Source organism: Notamacropus eugenii, chromosome 3 (genome assembly GCF_028372415.1).
Source record: "Notamacropus eugenii isolate mMacEug1 chromosome 3, mMacEug1.pri_v2, whole genome shotgun sequence".
Lineage (NCBI taxonomy): Eukaryota > Metazoa > Chordata > Mammalia > Diprotodontia > Macropodidae > Notamacropus > Notamacropus eugenii.
In genome coordinates this window covers 17,383,225-17,405,490 of record NC_092874.1, presented here as the reverse complement: position 1 = coordinate 17,405,490, position 22,266 = coordinate 17,383,225, and the positions used below count along the sequence as shown (strand labels likewise).

Genomic DNA, 22,266 nt, shown 5'->3' with positions numbered 1-22,266 from the left:
AAGTCATTCTCCTGCAGTGATCTGACCAGGGCAGGTGCCAAAGGACTCTCTCACCTTCCCAGGACTGAGCCCTGGGACTTTCCAAATACAGCCTCAGATCTCATGAACTTTCCTGACTCATTGCACTTTCAAACCCTCTGTTATCTTTTCCTGACAGATGGCTTACCTTAACGATGTGGTTACAGTCTCTACTTTTCTGATCCATTTCTTACTGTACTCCTCTTTCAGTGAGAACCCACTTATTTCAATTCTTTACCTCCGCTTTTACTTTCTCTCTACCTGCTTTGTGACCTACCACTAACTTACAATGTGCTTTTAAAAAAAATCACATGACATTCACAGGTTATGCTCTGACTGACACTCAACAAATTTGAAATAAAGGTATCCATAATGCAAAAATTCTAATTTTCACTAAATTTCAACCTTGCTCCCATAACCTTTGTTTGCCTCAGTTTCCTCACTTGTAAAATGGGGATAATAACAAGCCCTTACCTTACAAAGCTATTGTGAGGATCAAGCATTTGTAAAATGCTTAGCAGAGTGGTTGGCACATAGTAGGTGTTCAATGAATGCTTGCTCCCCCTTACCTTCCCCTCTGTGACACAAAACAAAAACAATTTCAGAGCCATTTATCTAAAGGAGACAGCTCCATCTCAGATTATTAAAAATATGCAAACATACATGTACACGTATGTGTATATATTTGTATTTTGTCAGGTGAGGCCTCAGATCCTTAATCAAGCAATCGAGAAGGATTCATAAGTGCCTACTGTGTGCAGGGCACTGTGTTAGTATATGATGATACAAAATAAAGCTGACATCAGCAAATGAAGCATCCTTGGATAAGTCAGAAAGCTATTCTAGGCTCAAAGAACAAAGAAGGTCCAGAACAGCCCCCGGAGCCTGGATTTTTATTTTTACAGAGAACTGCAGAGTGAAGAAACTCTTAGGGGGTAAGAGAGCTGCCCAGGCACGGAGAGGTCAAGGACCTTGTCCAGAGTCACACTGCCAGGATGAGTCAGATGCAGGACTCAAACCCAGGTCTTCTTGATTCCAAGACCTGCTCTCTACCCACTATTCCACACTGCCTCCTCTTGTAAAGGATAATAAAAGAAAGAAATTTAACTTTGTTACCTGCCCAAATATCCAGTGTTTGGAGACTGATTCTGAGTCTTCTGTCGGCTGATCACTGAGTTACAAAGTCTATTTTAACAGCACAGGCAGACCGTAACTTTAGCTTGAGGAAGCGGGAAGGGGAAGGCGCAAGGTCCACCCCTTACAACCAGTGGCCCTCCACCTTAAGCTCGACCTCGACCGCAAGGCCCTGGCAAAGGTCCAAACTGCTGCCGAGGCCCATGCCAGTCACCTCCCCCACCCCCACCTTGTTCCTTATTTCAGTACAAGATTCACATAAACATCTCAGTCTCTGAGAAAAGTGTTTTCAGTTCAAGTTCATGAGAACAGCCAGCAGTGGGGAATCCCAGATTAGGCTAAATCACCTGGATTATTACAGGGGGAATGAGTTTCTGTCAAGCAGATGGATAAGTAGCCTCATTGTGAGGACTAGGAGAGAAAAATGCAATTGATATCCCTTCATTAAAGGTTCCCTTCCCTTCTTTCTCCCATTCTCACCCTACCCACACCCCCATCCCCGCAAGAAAACCAGTTGCTTCCTCATTGGGTCAGGGGTTTTTTCTTTCTCTTTAATTATTAGCTTTCATTTACATGTCGGACTTTTTTCAAAGCTAGAATTAGGGGCTTTTCCAGTAAATGAAGCTTAAACACCGAATCCAGCAGAGGACCAGTCACACATAGCCACCAACATCTACTGCTAAAGGCACTAATCCAACTTGACCTCCCTAGGTGGTTATCAGCTCAGCCTGAAACATCTTTGACAAAGAGGAGTTGTTGATGCAAATGCCTCCTCTACCTCCTTCCTTATAACTAAGAATTTTTTGAAAGTGAGAGAAAGCACAGTCAGAAAAAGTAATCACCATATCAAAAAAGTCTCATATTAAATGCAATATTCTCCCCCCTTTCCTCCCAACCCCCCCCCCAACTCCACAAAGAAGAGGAAGGAGGGAGAGGAAGGAGGATAAGCATATATCTGAGTCTAGCAGCTAGATGGCACAGCTATAATCAGTTATAAAGTGTTATAAAACTTTAAGGTTTGTAACAACTTTATAATTTAATATCATCTCATTTGATCCTCAGAACAACCCTGCAAGGTAAGTGTTTTCATTCTATGGAAGGAAGGAAGGAAGGAAGGAAGGAAGGAAGGAAGGAAGGAAGGAAGGAAGGAAGGAAGGAAGGAAGGAAGGAAGGAAGGAAGGAGGGAAGGAAGGAAGGAAGGAAGGAAGGAAGGAAGGAAGGAAGGAAGGAAGGAAGGAAGGAAGGAAGGAAGGAAGGAAGGAAAGAAGGGGCATAGGAAAGAAGTCATTCAGTTTTTCAAACTGAGTCTAAGACAGATTAAGTGACTTGCCTAGGGTCATATAGTTAAGTGTCTAAGGCAGAATTTGAACTCAGGTCTATCCATTCTATCCACTTCACTGTGAGCTCTTCCAGGCAGAGAATACATTGGCTTGACCTTGTGTACAAGCACAGAACTTCAGGCAAGGCCAATTCTAAGCCAAAGAAAGGTGAGTTGTGATATGTTATACTGGGAGTAAAGCCAAAGCTATGGGCCCTGACCCAGAGTCTCTCCAGCCCCATCACAAAGACGTTTTGTTCCTCATTCCTCACATACCTGTGATTTCTATCAGTGCCTCCTACGGATTCAGAGGGACACATGGTCCAGGTAAAATGCAGGTGCGTTACCTCTGTATTTATTTTGCAATGTTACTGCATTTGTAGACCATCTGCAGGAGGGGCTCCCTACCCCAAGGCCTCTGTCCTTGATACCTCACACAGAGGAGGCCTTCAGTAAGGACTGGCTGGACTGTTGAATGCTTTGCAAGGCCTCAGCCTCAAGATTACCACACAATAGCATCAAATGCTTTAAAGGACCAAAGCAGCACTGAACAGGAAGTGAGAAAGAGTGGCCAAGCCAGCCAGACTAAATACAAGCAACACTCGGGATCTCCAAAGCCTGGGTTCACTAACGAACCAGTGGGCAGGAGAAGCATCCTTGTGGGGGCACAAGGTTGCAGCAACTGGAGATGTGGTCACTGGCAGTTGGTTTGGTTTAACTGTTTTTCTTTGTTGTAAAGGGGGGCGTTGGGGTTTGGGGGAGTATAAGGGGGTATCTCTAAAGATGACAGCATCAGAAATTACAGGAACCATCTATGCATCTCCTTGATGAAGCCACAAGGATCTGGCCAACGGTTCATGACAGATGACACCCCCACAGTCCCACAATCAAGGAAAGGCACAAAGAAAAAAGGAGTCCACATTCTGATTGTAGTCACAAGGAACACCAAGCCACCTTCACTTGGCGCAAATCCAGTGATGAAGTGGCAGCTGAGAGGGCCCAATCAGAGGGGCACTGGACTGCCAAGCATTGATGGCCAAGAGCATTCACTGCAGGAATTCATTGCAACTTGGGCATCCAGGAGGCCACATGAGACAACTGGACTTTATTTGGGGGGAAGGGAGCTCAGGAGGAGAAAAAAGGACCCGACAGTGACCTCAGACCACTTCCAGATATGCTCTTGGCTGGATCATCCTTAGGATGCAGGGGATCTGACTTTAGGTAGCAGTTTCCCTATCTGTAAAGTGAGAGGGTTGTTCTCAGTGACCTCTAAGGTCCCTCATATCCTATGACCTCAAGTCAGCTCACCTAACAAGGGCATCTGCTGCTTGGCATCATTGGAGGAGTGAGATGCCCGGAGTGTTCTAGGCATCTGTGTCCTTTACTCAGGGGCTACACAGATGGATACCAAGTGAATCCGGAAACAAGTCACACCAGAACCACAGAAATAGAAAAGAAAAACGACACCAGGAGGCAACAGGAATGACCACTCTTGGTCTCAAGGAACAGCTACCAAAATCCCTTTCCCTCCTCTCAGTCGAGGTGGGGGTCTAGAGGTGAGATCTCACACACTCACGGTTCTGCTGGTCCATTTTATGGAACTGTTTTTCTTTCTCACACGGGAGGATTCAATGGTGGAAAAAATTAAAAGGCATTGATAAAAAATATAATACTGGCATAACCAAAAGAAAAGATAGCCCTGGCATACAGAAAGTGCTTAATAAGTGCTTGTTGACTTATGGCCAGGCAGGCTAAAGTCTTAAAGCACATCTCATTCATGTGATATCCTAACCAGCTGCAGAGGGACAAGGAAGGGCCTTCAATGTAAAAACCTTGTTTATCCAAGTGAATCAGAGACTCAGCGAAGTAAGAGATCTGCCCTCAAATGTTCATCCCTGTGTTCTGGTCACCAACTGCCCGGTTTCCATAACCTTGCTACCTGGCGGGGTCACTATGCATGAACTAACTTTGAAAAAACAAAAATGCAAGTATTCCCACATTTAACAGTATTTATTAAGCACCTACAGTTTACAAAGCACTAGGGATACATATGTGAACTATGGCATAGGACTTGCCCTCTGGAAGCTTACAATTTACCAAGGAATGAATGAATGAATGAACTAGCATTTATTAAGCACTTACTGTGTGCCAAGCTTGGTGCTATGCACTGAAGATACAAATATAAATAGTAATGGGAAGAAACATACACACAGGTGATTGTGCTACCAGCTTGGCTGACCAAAGCACCAATAAACAGAGAGTCAGGAGAAAGGGGGAAAGGGGGGGATTCTCGAACTGGGGGAGCAGGGGATGGAGGAGGGATGGAGGGAGGAGGGGGAGCAGGGGAAACATCCTGGAGCAGGGGGCACCAAACATGAGCCTTAAAGGATGGACCCATTCCAGGAAAGGACAGCAGCGGCACCAGGAGAGGACAGAAGGGATGGTGGCATTCTGGGAAAACCAGTCTTCTCGTTTGCCCAGAATGTAAGGAAGGGCGCACCAAAAGCAACAAACAAGAAACAAAACTGGAGAAATGTCGGCCACAGGCAAAGACGGGGGAGCCGTGAAATGCCAGGATCACTAGTTTCTATGGGTCAAGGGTCCTCCAGGCATGTGTTGGCCTAGAAACTTCTCCCCACAGGCAGACTTCCCCATTCTGCTGTTGCTGCCCCCCAGCAGATGCCCGCTCTCCCCAGCTTTGGCATCAGAAGGTCACAGGAGCAGCTCAGTCCTCCGATAATGAGAGCTGCTGCCTTTGCAGTGAGTCCTGGGGCAGGAAAGGAAGGGTAGAGGAATCCCGTGGAACAAGTCTGGAGACTCAGGTACCCCAGAAACCAGAGAAGCTCACTTGGGAGCCAACTTACTCACTGTGACTGGATCCTTATGTACCATGAACAAAATCAGTTTGAAAACCACTGCTCTAGATAACGGGGAATCATGGAAAGCTTTTGAGTAAGGGCAAAATAGAGGAATTCTTGCTTTTTTGTGTCATGGACCGCTTGGGAAGTCTCTGGTCACCTCAGAATAATGTTTTTAAATGCATAAAATACACAGGATTACCAAGGGAAAAAATGTACTGAAATTAATAGGTAATTCTTTCCCCATCGAAATTTACAGACTCTGGAAGTCTGTGAACCCCATGGTAAGAACCCTTGGAGGAACATGATCAAACTTGGAGGTGACTGCTTTAGCCTGGAAGAGAAAGCCAGACTGGAGGGAAGGCAACCAGTTAGGAGGCCATGACAATAGTGAGAGAAGAAAATGGCACAGCCTAGGGTGGTGACCATGGTGTGGTCAAAAGAACAACATCTGGTGCAAGGGAACCTGTGTTCAAATCCTGCCTCTGACCTTTATTATCTCTGTCCTGGAGGAGTCATTGAACCTCCTGGGCCCTCAGTTTCCTCTTCTATAAGATTATGGAAGTTGGGGGATGAGGGTGTAGAGGAGGAAGAGCAGGCTGAACTCAAAGGTCTCTAAGGTGTTAGAATCTTGATTATTGTCATAAAGATTTTTCAATTTATTGATGCCTCTAGCTTTTCTATCAGAGTTCTCTCTCTCTCTCTCTCTCTCTCTCTCTCTGTCTCTCTGTCTCCATCTCTATCTCTCTCTCTGTCTGTCTCTGTCTCTGTCTCTGTCTCTATCTCTGTCTCTCTCTGTCTCTGTCTCTGTCTCTGTCTCTGTCTCTGTCTCTCTCTCTCTCTCTCTCTCTCTCTCACACACACACACACACACACACACACACACACACACACACACATATTTTCTCTTGCATGAGTAAAGTGAAGAAGAGGGCCAGCAGCCCTGGTGCCCTTGAAGATGACTTCAGCTGCCTCCCAGTGTAGGATCTTCAAGGACAAATACACCATCATGGGGGCCACCTAATTTATCCCTTTATTATTCATCATTAATCAAAGAACAAAAATTAAAGACAAGCTGGTCACTCTGGGAGATTCAGGTCTGGGTTGGATCCTAATGGGGCATCTCAAAACTTCAGTTACCTTCAAATTCAACGTTGTCTCAGGCATCAGGTCATTTGGGGTAGAGATATTTACCAAAGAAAGGAAGAAAAGCTCTGGGGCCGGAGCAATTGGGAACTAGCTAAATAAAGGACGGCCATTCCTTTCCCTTCCTCCTCCTAATCACTTGGTCTGGAGGAGGGAGGGAAGGGATAAGTATTTATTAAATGCCTACTGTGTGCCAGGCAGTGTGCTAAGCACTTCACATAGTTGTCTCCTTTGATCTCCATTTGCTCCAGTTTCTGAAATTAAGCCTTCGAGTTACCAAGGACCTCCTTCTGTGAAGTCTGATTTTCCTAATAATAGATAATAAAGCTGTAGCTTATCTGTCTTGTCTCCCCAGTAGAATGTGAGCTCCTTGAGAGCAGAGTTTGTCTTGCTTTTTTCTATTTATTATTTCTAAGGTTTAGCAAAGTGCTTTGTACACAGTGCGTGTTTAATAAATGCCTTACTCATTCATTTATTTATTCATCTGTAAAAGCACTGATGACTAAGTAAGTCTCATTCAATCATCAGATCCTAGATTTAGAGCCAGAAGGAACATTTAAGAGACATCTATAGTCCAACCCTTTCATTTTCTACATGAAGAAATTGAAGCCCACACTGGTTAAGTAAAAATAATAATAACTATACAGCCACTACTGTATGCCAGGGACTGTGCTAAGTGCTATTGTCCGGAGTCATAGAGCTACTGAGATTCTCAGGTAAGATCTGAACCCTGTTCTTATTGATGCCAAATCCTGTGCCCCACCCACCATACCACACTGCCTGGTGTCCTAAGGAAGACAGTCAGCATGGGGTGATAGAAAACACACTCAACATGGAATCAGAGGAGTTGAGTTCAAATTCTGACCCTCGCCCCAACACTCATGCTAGCTGTCTGATTTGGAGGTCAGCACCTCTGGTTTTCTCCTATATAAATGGAATTAATAAGATTGACACCATTTAACACTAAGGAAATATGTTTTGTGACCCTTAAAGTGGGCTATCTATAACAGTGACCTATATGGGTTACTGCTATGATTCTATTGGGAGGAGTTGAATTGGGCCTTGAGGTGAGGGCAGATTGAACAGGAAGAGAGAAGGAAACATGGAAAGCAAAGAGAATCTGTCACATGTGGGAGACAATTAAGAAGATTATGGTTTAGAGTTGATAGGAGCATCAAAATCCAAACTCTTCATTTGAAACAGGAAATTAAATGACTTTCCTGAGGTCAGACAGGTGGGAGATTCAGGGATAAGATTCAAACCCAAGTTCTCCAAGCCCATCTCATCCCACATCCACTCACATGGGGTGGAGGGAAGGTAGCTTATGGTGGTAATACTTGAAGAAGGCACTCACTGAGTTCAGACTTTATCCTATAGGCAATAAGAATCTGGGGGTGTTTTTGCAAGACGAAAATGTATTTTAGGGAGATTAATCTGCAGCTAATGAGGAAGATGAATTAGGGCACGCAGGGAAAGGAGATCAGAGAGGGACTCCAGCAATATTCTAGGCAAGACATTAAGGAAGCGGGAACATGTAAGTCAGAATGGAATGAAACAAAGAAATAGGAGAAAATGTTACAAAGTCAAGAACCTGGGTTCAATCATTTTGGGAAAACCAGTTAACCTACCTTGGACACAGTTGCCTGATCTATAAAATGAGTGCACTGGGCTAGAGGGTCCATAAGGCCCCTTTTCTCTCTCAATCTATGATCCAAGACATGAAAATTACTGAAGTGCAGATAAACATAAGAAAGGAAAGAATTAAACATGACTCCCCAGTTTCCAGCCTGAATGAAAGAAAGAATGTGTCACAGACAGAAATAAGAAGTGGAAAACAGAACCAGTTTTGATTAGTGGACAGAAGGAAGAGGAGTTCAGTTGGGGCCTTACTGAGAAAGACATGCAAGTAGAGGGAGGGAGAGAGAAGCTCCTGACTGAGTCTTTATAGAAGATTAGGAAAGAAATCAACTGCTGGAGTAAAAGCTCCCTACTCAATAACAGTTGCTGAGGAAAATAGAAAAGAGTCTGGCAGAAATTAGGTTTAGACTATGATCTCACACCTCACAGCACCACAAGAGAGCAGGACTAAAGATGAACTAGAGAAATGTCTTGATATCTCTCTTGCAAAGTGTGTTCCCTCATATGAAACGTAACAAGGGAGATACTAAGCTTTGTAGCCTCAGCTCATGACAAAGAAATGCCACATGGAAAGAGAAGGAGAAAGCAGCAGACCTAAGTTCCAGCCCCAGCTCAGCCACTAACAAGCTGTATACATGGCAAGTTATAAAGCTCGGCTTCCTTATCAATAAAACAATTGGAGGGGAGGCGAGAGAAAGAGGGGATTTCAGTGGTCTCTGAGAATCTTTTCAGCTCTACTGCTCAATGACTATAGAAAATTGTCATACTGAAAGACTCTATTTGCCACAGAAAAGAGGAACCTGCCAGGAATTGTGATTGGCCAGCCCTGATTCAGTCACAACAGGATGTCATTAATCAAGTAAGAAATTTGAAGAAGTGAGAAGTCATTTCAATCCCCCAAAAGAGGAAGTAGACTGGAAACAGAAATAAAAAAAATTTTAATATAAACAAATGAAATCTAATTTTAAATGGAGAAATTTGTTGTTTTTCCCATGAATTATTATTGTATACTGTTTTTCACAACACATTCATTTTTAATATATCCCTCACACACCCAGCAAGTTATCCCCTGTAAAAAAATTTTACAAGTTTTTTAAAAAAGGCATTGTAGCAAAACCAACCAACACATCAACCCAGCCTGATGACACATACCCTATTACAGTCACAGTCTGGTCTTTCAGCACACCCACAGTCAGACACATTAAAAAGTGTGAGAGAACATTTTCTCATCAGGAAGGACAAAGGGAATAAAGGGTCTACTAGGGGCTAGGTACTGCATTAAGCACTCTTTACAAATATTTCATTAGATCCTCACCACAACTCTGGGAGGTAGGTGCTATTATTATCTTCATTCTGGAAATGAAGAAACCGAGCAGATACAGGTAATGTGACTTGCCCAGGATCACACAACTAGAAAGTGTCTGAGGCCAGAATTGAACTCAGGTCTTCTTAGAGATCTATCCAGTGTGCCACCAGTTGCCTCTGCCCCAGGGTCCAAGCTCCATCCTTAAAATAATCATTACTTACTTTTGCTTCTGTTTCCAAAATACCAGGACTTTACTCCAAGAGCTAATTCCCAGCAGATAGATAAGTAGTCAAAATAATCAGTCAACAAATGAAAGGATATTTTTTTTAAAGTTCTCAAAAGAAGAATTGTAAACTGTTTTTAAAAATACAAAATATTGCTCCAAATCATCAATAGCTAGAGAAATACAAATCAAAACAATTCTGAGGTTTTGACCCATTGGAAAAGTTGTGACAAAAGATAGGACTAATCAGTGTTTGAGAAACAGGGGTGGGGAACCTACAGCCTCAAGGTCACATGTTTGGAATATCCCAACAGAACAAAATCAGAGGGCCACACTTGAGGACCATATGTGGCCTCAAGGCCACAGGCTCTTCACCCCTGGACAAGAAGTTTCTTGAGTAACGATAAGATTTAAGTATCTTACTATGTGTTGTTTTTTTTTCAGGAAACAGGTAGCCTAAAGGTAAATTAATGAAATAAACTTCCAAACTCCCAAAGCATTAAAAAAAATAAAATAAAAACGAATCAGTCATATGTTAAGAGAACACAAGGGCAAGGGTCTTTGTGGGGCCTAGAAAAAAAGAGAAGGATGTCAGTGTTTATTGGAGACCACCCTGCCCTCTGATGGGAATACTCACCCACTTCTTTTGTCTCTTTAATGCATAAGGCACACAGTGTCAAGCCCACAAGGCAGCTCTAGGACCCTTCAAAATACGAGAAGGATGAATAACAAGACTCCTTGAGCCCATCCACTTTGAGGGGCCCTCCCTCCTTATTTCCCAAGCAATCACCATCTGGGAATCAAATACACAAACTGGTCCGTAAAAGCATCCAGTCTGCCTGGCTCTTCTGTTTCCCATTGTAAATTATTAAGTTGTCGTTCTGGTACATACAAGTCTCCTGTGAGCTGGGGTGGCAGGAGCCAGTTTTCTCAGGCCCTCCTCACCTCCCGCCCATTTCTAAGTCCTGACATTTCAGATCTGGGACCCATGGCACGATACCATGGATTAGAGGAGCCTGAAATAGATAACCCATTAGACCTGACAACCTCTCCTAATCTCCACTAACGCTCTATTAGGAAGCTCATTAGCAAATAGGCCTTGGAGTAAATCAGAAGAGCCCCAGGCTTGGAGAAAGACCACTGAGTTCACATCTGGACATTTCTGGGACTGGGGACAAACCCTTGAGCCTTAGGATCCCCACTTGTAAAAGGGGGAGAGTAAAACCTGCCCTGTGATACCCAGAGCCAGCTTTGAGGATCTACCTGAGAAGATGTAGCTAGGTGGAGCACCGAAACTGGAGTCAGGGGGATCTGAGATACTATTTGTACGACCCTGGGCAAGTCATTAAACCCTGATTGTCTCCCCCAAAAAAATGAGAACAGGTAGACGACAGGACTGGATAAACGTCAGTTATTGTCTTTTGTTCTCCCAAATAACTAAAAATGGCCTAATTTAGCTGCCTAAGCATCTGGACAGTAGAGAAACACATTTTTAAAGGCTTTTTTTGCACCTAATAGTATTTTTTTCCAATTACATGTAAAGATAGTTTTCAACATTCATTTTTCTAAGATTTTGAGTTCCAAATTTATTTTCTCCCTCCCTCCCTTCCCTTGCCCCTCCCCAAGACAGCAAGCCATCTGATAGAGGTTATACATGTACAATTAAAGCCATGTATTAATACGCACTCCCTCCAATATGCCACAGATTCCTGATTTCATAGCCATGCAGCCCGTGGAAACCTCCTCAGCCTGGGGAGTCGTGTATTTGCCTAAGTTCACCATAGAGGGAGGGGGTCCACTCCATGACCTGGGAGCCTTCCTTGATTCCTCCTCCCATCCACAGGATATCAATAGGGCATACCCTCATTTTATTAAGGACCCACCATGTGCATAGCTAACCTCCTGCTCTCCTTATGTGATCTTCCCATCTTTTTCCATCATACATTTCTATAAAAATATCCTTTGCCAATCAATCAACCAATAAGCATTTATTTAGCACTGTATGTATGCTGTGTGCTGGGCACTATACTAACAATATGAAGACAAAAGAGAAACAGTCCTTCGAGGAGTTTATATTCCACTAGGAGAGACAATATGAACAAGACAGCATAGTGCAATGGATACAGTCCTGGACTGAAACCTAGGAAGACCTGGGTTCAAATCCAGCCTCAGACACTTACTAAATGAATAAGTCACTTACTTACTGAATAAGTCACTTCACCCTGTTTGCCTCAGTTTCCTCATCTGGAAATGAGTTGGAGAAGGGCATGGCAAACCACTCCAGTATCTTTGCTAAGAATACCCCAAATTCAAGAGTCAGACAGGACTGAACAAGAACATAATTAATTCTTTGCTGTGGAAGCGCTATAACCTGCTTGTTCCCCCACTGGTCCCATCCATATTTTGTCCATAATCAACAGAGAGATGTGAGGAAAGCAAACTGCCCTCGGTGTGAAAGAAATTTGACAGGCCAGAAGAAATAAGAGAGCTGAATGAGCCGGATCATTCAGCAGACCTGGAGGCCGAGGCTAAGGTTGCTGTATTCTCTGGCCTTGGGTGCCTTATCACCTCCAGAGCTGCCAGCTGGACGGTATTTCCTTGCACACACTGGTCCCAGTTTGTCATTGTGACTGGGTGATATTGTGGTTTTGCTCCTGGTGACATGGGCCAGCTCTCCAATCTAGGATGTTCCCAAACACCTGGGGCTATTTTTAGCCTAAGACTCTAGACTTGAGTTGGGAGAGAGTGTTTGCCAAGAAAAACCCACACCTCATCTTGTCATGAGTCTTTGCAGACTGGAACGTCTCAGGCATAGAGTATTCCTTTCCCTGGTTTGAATCATGCCTGGGTGTTTATTAGCTGTGGGAGCCTGAGTGAACCACATATCTTCCCTTGGGATTATCAAATCATGGGCCCAGAGCTGGAAGGGACCTCAGAGGTCATCTGGTCTCCCCAACCCTGCCTCTCATGGTACGGTGAGGAATCTGAGGAGCCAGGAGATGTAGTGAACTCCCTCGACCTTACCTGGCCAGTCTGGAGGCCCACAAGGCAGCTATACCCAAATAGAAATCTTCCCTTCTTACCACTCCCAAGAGCCTCCCAGATGTCACAGGGTCTTAATCTCTCCATCACCCTTCCCTCTCTCCCCAGGCGCAATGGCTCTCACTTGCCCTGGGCACAGTGTAGTGTTTACCTCATACATAAAAAATTACTCTGGAAGGTTCCAAAGGTAGATGCCATCAGAGGCATCATTCCACTTAACAGATGAAGAAACAGATGAATCTCTGAATCATACTCCCCACCCTCTCCCCAGCACACACCTAGAGCCTCAGGATCAGACTGCCAAATAAATAGGGTGTCAGTCACTTACAAAGCCTTTCCTTTCTACAATCTACTCCCTAAAAATGGCCAAGTTGAGAGTGTTGCCCACAGTGAACATTATTTACGAAGAGCCATCTTTAAAAATTTCATTGAAGCCTTGGGGTTTTTTTAACACTGATTATTTCCTGATATCCTTCCTCTTCCCAAAAAAACCTCCCTATAACAAGAAAAAAAACATGGGATAGTGGCGGTGTATGCACCATTTTAAACCAACAGCCCCTACCTCTGTGCCAAGAAGAGGAGAGTGTGTGATTTCATCCTCTCTCCTCTAGGACAAGACTGAACAGCCTTGTTTTAGAAAATGCACTTAATCTACAATTCCATTTACTTTTCTTGAAGAAAATAAGGCATTGTGCATACGTTCTCAAAAAAGGTCTGCTCTAAGTGAGTTTTCTTTGAAATGGTTGTAGATGTCAGAAGATCTGCAATCTGCCTACCCAGAATTCCATTTGCTGTGTGAGCTTGCTTGGGTCTGACCTGCTCTGTGTTGCTGAGACTTCCTATCAATTAACCAATCCACAAGCACTTAGGATCTCATATCCTACTGAGGCAGGATATATAGAACTAAATACAGAAGGTTACACTGTATGTCATACAGTGCTGATATGTAGGCCTGAACAGAGCAGAAGTGGGCTAAGCCTAGGAGGGAAGGCTTGAGGGCTAGGGAGGAACTGGAGAGGCTCCCTGTAGAGGACAGTGTTTGAGCTTGGCCCAGCTGCTGGGGGGAGGCGGGCAGGGCAAGGCAGACGTCCTCTGGGACCTTGAAAAGATGCTGCATATCTGGGGGTCCCAGTTACTACAACTGCAAAGCGCGGGAGTTAAACTAGCTGACCGACAAGGTGCCTTCCGATTTCTCAACCTGAGATTCTGGGACAATGCGTCTGAAAGCAGACTGGGATTGGAGGCTGATTCCTGTCCCTACCTCCAAAGATCACAGCATCTCCACCCAGAGTACCTTGCGCCTCTGCTTGGGGTCTCATATGTACTTTATATGTGCGTACATGCATGTCATGCAAACATGTCTCCCCATTGGCAGGTAAGCTCATTAAAATAAAGCAGCTAAATACAGAACCATGCTTTGCATGACATCACCTGCCTTATTGTTTGCCTTTTCACTGAATGGGGAGGGGCCGGGGGCAGGGAGAGAATCCAGAACTCAAAACTATTAAAAAGGAATGTTAAGAATAGAGACAAAAAAGAAAGCTAGCATTTTATGTAGAGCTTTGCAAAGCTCTGTTGCATATTAATTACAATTAATAATCAATAGTTAATAACCAATTACATATTGACTGTCACAGCAACTCTGCTTTAGTTATCCCCATTTTACAGGTGTTTAAGTGACTTGCCCAGGGTTACATAGCTAGCAAGTGTCTGAGGCAGGATTCAAACCCCGGTCTTTGTCTTCTTTCTTGCCCTATCCCTTGCTTCACTTTTGTCTTTGCACCCCTAGCACTCCACAAGGCGTCTTACACACAGTAAGTGCTTGGGAAATGCTTGCCAAGTGTCTTTAATTCCAGCTCTACCGATTCAGGGGCAAGTCACATCATCTCTGGGCAGTGGATAGAGTGCCCTGCCTGGAGTCGGGAAGACCCGAGGTCAAATCCTGCCTCAGACACTTACCGGCTGTGTGACCCTGGGCAAGTCACTTAATCTCTGCCTCAGTCTTCTCAACTGTAGGATGGGGGTAATAATAGTACCAATTTCCCAGGGTTGTTGTGAGGACTGAAGGAGATAATATTATGTAAAACGCTTAGCACAGGGTCTGGCACATAGTCGGCAAGTAATTATTCCCTTCGCCCCTTCTGGGCCTCAGTTTCCCTGTCTGTAAAAATGATGCTCAGACGCTCTGTGATCCTCGGACCAACATAACTCCTGCCCGGATTTGACATTACCATTTCCCCAGACGGGCTCTCCCTTTCCTGAGGATAAATCCCGGAACCAGATCCTACCCTCCAGAAGCTTCCTTTTCATTGAGCCCAACCTTCCACACTCCCTAAGGGCAGAAAGTCCTTAGGTCCCCACGGTTTCCCTGGGAGGTCTACTGTGTTAGCGGAGCACCGTGACTCGGTATACTCCGATGATACTTTACCTCCTCCCCAGGAAAACATATCGAAAACACGAAGCTCCCCTGAAGTGGAGACCAGGCTGGTCCGCACCAACGCCCGGGACCTGGCCCTCGGCCCCGCCCGCAGGTGAGGAGCACAGCTGGGCAGGGCCGACACATCTGCGGCCCAGGCTGTCCCACTCTCCCCACCCCTCGCTGCGACAGAAGAGGAAGCCCGGCTCCCCTCACTTACGGCTCTTGGTTTCCTCGGTGCGAGGCCGAGCACAGACTGGCAGGCAGGCAAGCGAGCGGACGCGCGGGGAGGGTGTGCTGGCTCCACGCAGCCGCCTCAGAGAGCAGAGCTGTCCAACGCCGCGCTGCGGATGTGGGGAGGCCTCCCCGAGTCCTGGGGGGAGGGGGACAGTCAGACTGGGCTGCAACATGTGACTGGTGCTGCTCCTGCTCCTGTCTCTGCCCAGCCCTGCCCAGCCCCTGCGGCTACCCCAGGCCCAGACCCAGACCCTGTCTTAGATCCAGCCCGAGATCTCCACCCCCGGCCCAGCCTCCAGCCCCAGCCCCAGGCCCTACCCCAAATCCAGCCCCAGATCCCTCCCCTACCCAACCCCTGCCCCCAGACCCCCTGCCCTAGCCCAGAGACCCTGACCCCGTTCTCAGCCGAGGTCCAAGCCCCAGCCCCTGCCCTGGCCCCAGCCCCCAGCTCCTCACCCTGACCCAGACGCTCCCCCAGTACCTAACCCCAGACCCAGCCCTAGGTCCAGCCCCAGATCCCTCCCCTATCCAGACCCTGCCCCCAGACCCTGCCCCAGCTTCCAGCCACTGCCCAAGCTTCCTGACCCAGCCCCAACCCTAGTCCCCAGCTTCTTCCTTCTTCCCCACTCACTCGTACCTCCCGTCCAGGAAGGGTTTCCTGAAGGCACTGGGCCCAGGAGTCCCCTGGGAGGGCCCGAGCTGGGCGGGGAGAAGGAAAATCAGGCTTGTGCAACCGCGGCCAGCTCGGAGCTCAGGCAGCTTCTGATAGCCCAAGGTCGACCTTGGAGAAAGCTGCTCCCGCAGGCCGAACCAGCTAGGTGCGAGCTCCGCTAGCCTCAGCTCCTGACGCTCCCTTCCCTTGTTAAAGGAAAAATAAATGTGTGTTTCTCCTCCTCAGTGCAGTAAAAGCGCCCAGCTAGGAGTCTAGGCTTGGGTGGTGGTGTGCCAGACTGGCCGCACACTCCCTTTGGAGCCTTGGGCAACTAAGTCATTTAACTTCTTGGATCCTCAGTTTTCTTATCTGTGAAATGGATCAAAGCATTCTTTCCCTAACTACCTCTCATAGGACTGTGGGGACGAAAGTGCTTTAGGGGCCTTAAAGGCTATGAAATGAATGGGATAATTGTGAGAAAGTCTCTCCCTATAAATAGGACTAGACCCAGAATCAGGAAAAATGGAAGCGAGAGGAAGGAAACAAGAATTTATAGAGCGTATATGCCAAGGTCCTCACAAACAGTATCTCATTTGATCCTCACAACAATCCTGAGAACTAGGAGAAGTCGTTATTTCCATTTTACAGTTGAGGAAACTGAGACAGAGAGAGTTTAAGTGACTTGCCCACAGTTACCCAGCTAGGAAGGATTTCAGCTAAGGCTGGATTTGAACTCAGATCTTCCTGACTCCAGGTCCAGCATTCTATTCACCAGACCACCTAGTGGAATGTCAGACTAAAGTATTGGGACCCCAATTCATAAATGGTCAAAGGATATGAAAGAGCAGTTTTCAAAGGAAGAAATTAAAGCTATAGTCATATGAAAAAAATGCTCTGTCACTATTGATTAGAGAGATGCAAATCAAAACAGCTCTGAGGTACCACATCACACCTATCAGATTGGCTAACAGGACAAAACAGGAAGATGATAAATGCTGGAGAAGATGTGGGAGAGCTGGAACACTGATTCATTGTTGGTGGAGCTGTGAGCTGATCCAACCATTCTGGAGAGCAATTTGGAACTATGCCCAAAGGCCTACAAAAATGTGGATACCCTTTGACCCAGCAGGACAGCTTCTAGGGTTGTATTTCAAAAAAGATAATAAAAAATGGGAAAAGGACCCATATGTACAAAAATATTTATAGCAGCTGAGGGCATGCCCATCAATTGGGGAATGGTTAAATAAATTGTGGTATACGAATGTAATGGAATACTATTGTGCTATAAGAAATGATGAACAAGAAGACTTCAGAGAGGCCTGGGAGGATTTGTATGAACTGATGCTGAGTGAAAGGAGCAGAACCAGGAGAACACTATACACAGTGTTCCAGGACTGTTTCTGGTAGACTTAGCCCTTCACAGCAATGCAAGGACCTAAAACATTCCCAAAGGACTGTTGAGGCAAAATACTATCCACATCCAGAGAAAGAACTATGAAGTTGGAACACAGAATGAAGCAAATTGTTTTCTCTTGTGTTATGTTTTGGTTTGGTTTGGTTTGGTTTTTCTCATGGTTTCTCCCATTCATTTTAATTCTTCTATGCAAAATGACTAATGTGAAAATGTGTATAATAAGAATGTATGTGCAGAACCCATATATGATTGCATGCCATCATGGGAATGGAGGGAGGAGGGAGGGCGAGACAAATTTAAAACTTATGGAAGTGATTGTTGAAAACTGAAAACAAATAATCTAATTATTAACAAAATTGCCTTTGAATCCTGTTCTAATACGGGAAATGGGTATAACAATACAAAACAATCCATGCCCTCAAAGAATTTACATTTTAACATCAGCTGTTTGACCACTGGCCAGAGATGGACTCTCTGAGCCTCAGTTTCCTCAGCTGTAAAATGATGACACTAACTTACAGTGCCAACTTCAAAAGGCTGCTTTAAGGAAAGTGTTTGGCATATCACAAATAATAACATTAAACATTTGAGAATACAAGCATTTTTTCCCCTCACACCAGTTCTCAGGCAATGACAACTTCAGTTAAGATGGAGTATCTACACTACCTGGGTTCACTTAATTTAGTCAGTCATTTCAAACCAAAACCTGGCACAATTCAGACTACCTCCCACTCTTGTATAAACAGGACACAGTCTTTGCCCCAGACACCTTCCAATCCGTCCTCTCTTTCAGAGTCACTTCCTATATGGGGCTTCTCTAGATTCTCCCCCTCCCAAAAACTTCCCCTTCCCCCTCAAAAATATTATCTTGTCAATGGCCTTACAGTCATATTACCTACATTTTACATATATTTTTACATATTACATATGTGTATATGTACGTATTTATCTCTACTGACAGGATGTAAATTCCATGAAGGCAGGAAACATTTAATTTTTGCATCCTGATGCCCAGTGCCTAGTAAGCATGTAATACATGCTTAGTTAATGAGATCACCACTGAAACCCACAAATGCATTTTTAGACCCCCCCTTCTCTACATCTGTCTGTCAGCAAGCATTTGTTAAGCTCCTGCTTGTTACCAGGTGCTGTCCTAAGCTCTGAAGATGAAAAAAGAGGCAAAAGACAGTTCCTACTCTCAAAGAGCTCACAATATAAATGGGGGAGAGAGCGTGCAAACTGTGTACGAACAAGATGCTGAGGGTTGTCTCAGAAGGAACACACTAAGATTAAGGACCTGGTAAGACTTCTGGACTTTAGCTGAGCCTGGGAAGCTGGGAAAGCCAGGAGGTGGAATGAGGAGCGAGAGCATTCCAGGCCTGGAGAATTCCACATCAGTGCAAATGCTCAGAGTGCCACGTTTGAGGAACTGCAAAAATGAGTGAAATTTAAAGGAAATGTGTCCCCAATATACCAAGCTAGAAAACCAAGCACAGCAACTGGACTGCCGTCTGTCAGTCATGTCCGACTCTCCATGATCCCATTTTGGGGTTTTCTTGGCAGAGACACTGGAGCAGTTTGCTACTTCCTTCTCCAGCTCATTTGACAAGTGAGGAAATTGAGACAAACAGGATGAAATGACTTGCCCAGGGTCACACAGCTAGTAAGTGTCCGAGATGGATTTGAACTTAGGAAGGTGACTCCAGGCCAGGCGCCCTATGCACTATGACACCACCTAGCGGTCACTTCTTATTGCTTATGCGGTGAATCTTCTATTTCTCCTGCTGGTGACACATTCAGACCCACAGAACATTGTAGTGCTGGCCACATGCTCTGGAGCTACAAAGGGAAAATGAGTCTTGCCACTGGGCAGCTTATGCTTTATTCCAGGAAAGAACTCACACTCAGGTAAGAACAGTATATAAAAAAATATATCAAAAGGACATAATTCAACAGGCTAGGAGCCCTTGAACTCCCAGGTCAGATACCACACCCAGCATCCTCATTTATGGCTTGTAATCTCAGTATCAATGAGAAGCTCGGTTCCTGTTCTTTTTTTCCAGAACCAAGCTGGGGGGTCACCTTGTCTCTTCCCCCTTGTGCACAGACAGGCAGACCTGGCTGTGGGTAGGACATACTTTTCTTTTTGAGATCTATGGGCATAGCAACCATCCATTTCATAGAATTCAGAGCTGGAAAAAAAACCTTCAAGATCACCTAGACCTACCCCTCCCCCCACATTTTACAGATGACAAGTCTAAAGCCCAGAAAATAGAGTAACTTGTCTAAGGTCACCTAGGGCAGCAAGTAACAGAGGGATCTGAGCTCTTGTCTGATTTGAAATCCAGTTCTTTCTACAACAGCCTCTCTTCTGAGATTGGCTCCTTCCTGGGTTCCAGCCCTAATCTCGGAGTTATCTGTCTTTTTACTAGTTCTTTTGTGGGACCAGAAACCTATTGGAAGCAAGGAGGCATGACTGGTGAGATCTTCAGCTTTGCTCTTCCAAAGTAGAAATAATTGTCAATGATTACCTATCTTCAGGCTCCTTATTTCCATCTCTTTTTCCGAAGTTAATGAAGTCTTGGGGGCTGCCTGACATTCTGATCCCAGGTGGCTATTAAAAATGCTCACCCTCAGCTGGGTTGTGATACCCAGGTTGGCCTCCTGCCTGTCCTTATGAGCCCTAGCCAGCAGGCTCCCAGCTGCAGGGTGCTTGGGAACTTGGGCCAGGCCCAGAAGATAGGAAGGAACAAGGTGTAGGGGATAAGGAAAGGTGGGGGCAAGGCCCACTTTAGTTTCCATGGAGAAGGAAGGAGGAAGGTAATCTTGGAGAAAATTAAAATTTCTGCAATTCTTAAATATCCTTCTGATGTCTAAAAGGATAAATTCATTCCCAGTCCCTTCTGATCAGAAAGAAAGAAGCATAGGTACCACCTCTAGATTAAGGAGGATGCCCACAAGCAAAGAAGGCACTGAATCCTTGTTCTTTCTTTTGTAAAGTTACAGTGGGGGGGTGGAGGGATGGAGGTGGGGCAAAAATGTATTTTGGTCTGTCTGGACATATTGGTGGCCACCATAATGATGTGAAGGTATAAGTAAATTTTATACAAAATACTCCATTATACAGTTTTTTAGGAATCACTTTGAGAAATAAAAGCTGGGGAATGTTAACAATGACAAGAGACAACATTTACAGCCAGTTCCCAGTGCTGCGCTAAGGGCTTCACAGTCATTATGTCATCTGAGCCACACAACAACCCTGGGAGGGATGTGCTACTATTATCCCCATTTTACAGAGGAGAAAACTGAGACAGAGATCAGTGAATAAGTATCTGAGACTGGATTTGAACTCAAGTCTTCCAGTCTCCAAGCTCCCTCCTCTGTGCACTGTGGTGCCCTTAATATAACAAAAAGTTTGGCCAGCTTAAAGCCAAGACTTGGAATCTTCTCTCTGAAAATCTTGTCTTATACGTTTTCCTCATGACCAAAAAAAGATCTTAAGTCAAACTGTTTTCACTTTTCAGAGAAAAAACATTCCTTTCCCCAAGTTTTTCCTTTGTTTTCCCTCAATATTCATAGCTTTAACTATCACATGAACTTCATATGATGGGTATCCTATTTCTTTTCTTCTCAGTGGGTGATGGGTAAGGGGAAAGAGGATTTGGAACTGAAAACAAAACTAGGAACTAAATAAATAAATAATTGAATGAATAAATACAAAGAGAGAAGAGAGAGAGCGAGAAGACAGAGAGCGAGAAGAGAGAGAGTGAGAGATGCCACATGAAATGATTGGAAGATATGGTGGAAGAGCACACTGGACTTGGGGAGACCCTGGACTCAAATTCTGCCTCCATTTCTCTGAACCTCAGTCTTCTCATCTATAAAATGGGAACAACAGTAGTTCATGCACCTAGTTCATAGGATTATGGTAAAGCAAAAAAGCATATAAACCATCTTGCCAACCTTATAAACCTAGAAAAGTGGTAGCTGTTGTTGATCTAGGTCCTCTGGCCCTACCCTTCATCCCAAGAGAGCTAAGTGCTTCCCTCATTCATGCAGACAGAAGCAGACAAATTTCATTCTACCAGACTGAGCAACACGTCCCAGGAAAGCAGAAGACTGAGCAGACTGAGAGGCCACCATGCTGCAAACCCTCTTTATTCCCCGTAACGGGACGATTCCAGCCCTGTTCATTTCTAGGAATCTAGCTGATGGACAGTGTCAGGGTCTGTCCTGCGAGTCAGCCTTCCCCAGACACAGCCACCCACAGTGACAGTTCCTCTGTCTCCAGGCTAGCCCCAGTCCTGCTGAAGAAGCTCCTTCCTGTGGCCCTGCCAGGGATCTCCGTGGTAACCAGCTGACTTGAAGAAAAGTTCCCTTATACCATCCATACTGGACTGAGAGAAGATACTGGGGCTCACAGAGGAAGAAAAGAAAGTTGGAAGATCTAAGGAGCAAGGGGGGAAATAAGGAAGAAAAAAGAGAAATCATTGAAGAAACCAAAAGGAAGGAAAGTAATAACAATAGCTAACATTTATATAGCACTTACTGTATACAGGCCAGGCACTGTGCTAAGCACTTTACAATTATTATGTCATTTGACCCTCACAACAACCTAGTGAGGTATGTGCTACTATTATTCCCATTTTACAGATGTGGAAATTGAAGCAGAAAGTGGTTGTGTCCTGCCCGAGGTGACAGGTAGTAAGTATCTGAGGCTAGATTTAAACTCAGGTCTTCCTGATGCCTGGTCAGGCACATTATTCACTGGTAGGATAACATATGAAAACAGCAAAAACCAGACCACCCAGTAGGGGAATGGTTAAAGCCAGTCATTATCTCCAGGGAAATAATGCCCAAGGAA

The 22,266-nt window shown here is 45.0% G+C and overlaps 1 protein-coding gene across 5 annotated transcripts in view; it reads right to left on the bottom strand.

Moving 5' to 3' along the window:
* The window catches only part of SNX10 (sorting nexin 10), a 62,594-nt gene extending 46,405 nt beyond the window's left edge, over positions 1 to 16,189 (bottom strand). Inside the window, exons 1-2 of one of the 5 annotated variants that reach the window (XM_072650977.1) lie at positions 15,974 to 16,189; positions 15,320 to 15,472 (exon numbers count right to left, since the gene is read on the bottom strand). The gene's annotated coding sequence lies outside the window, so the exon portion shown is untranslated. Of the gene's footprint in view, positions 1 to 1,134; positions 1,282 to 15,111; positions 15,280 to 15,319; positions 15,473 to 15,792; positions 15,816 to 15,973 lie in introns of those variants that run through there. The other 4 variants (XM_072650975.1, XM_072650976.1, XM_072650982.1 and 1 more) reach the window with 4 other exon arrangements.
* Between the last annotated feature and the right edge of the window lie 6,077 nt (positions 16,190 to 22,266).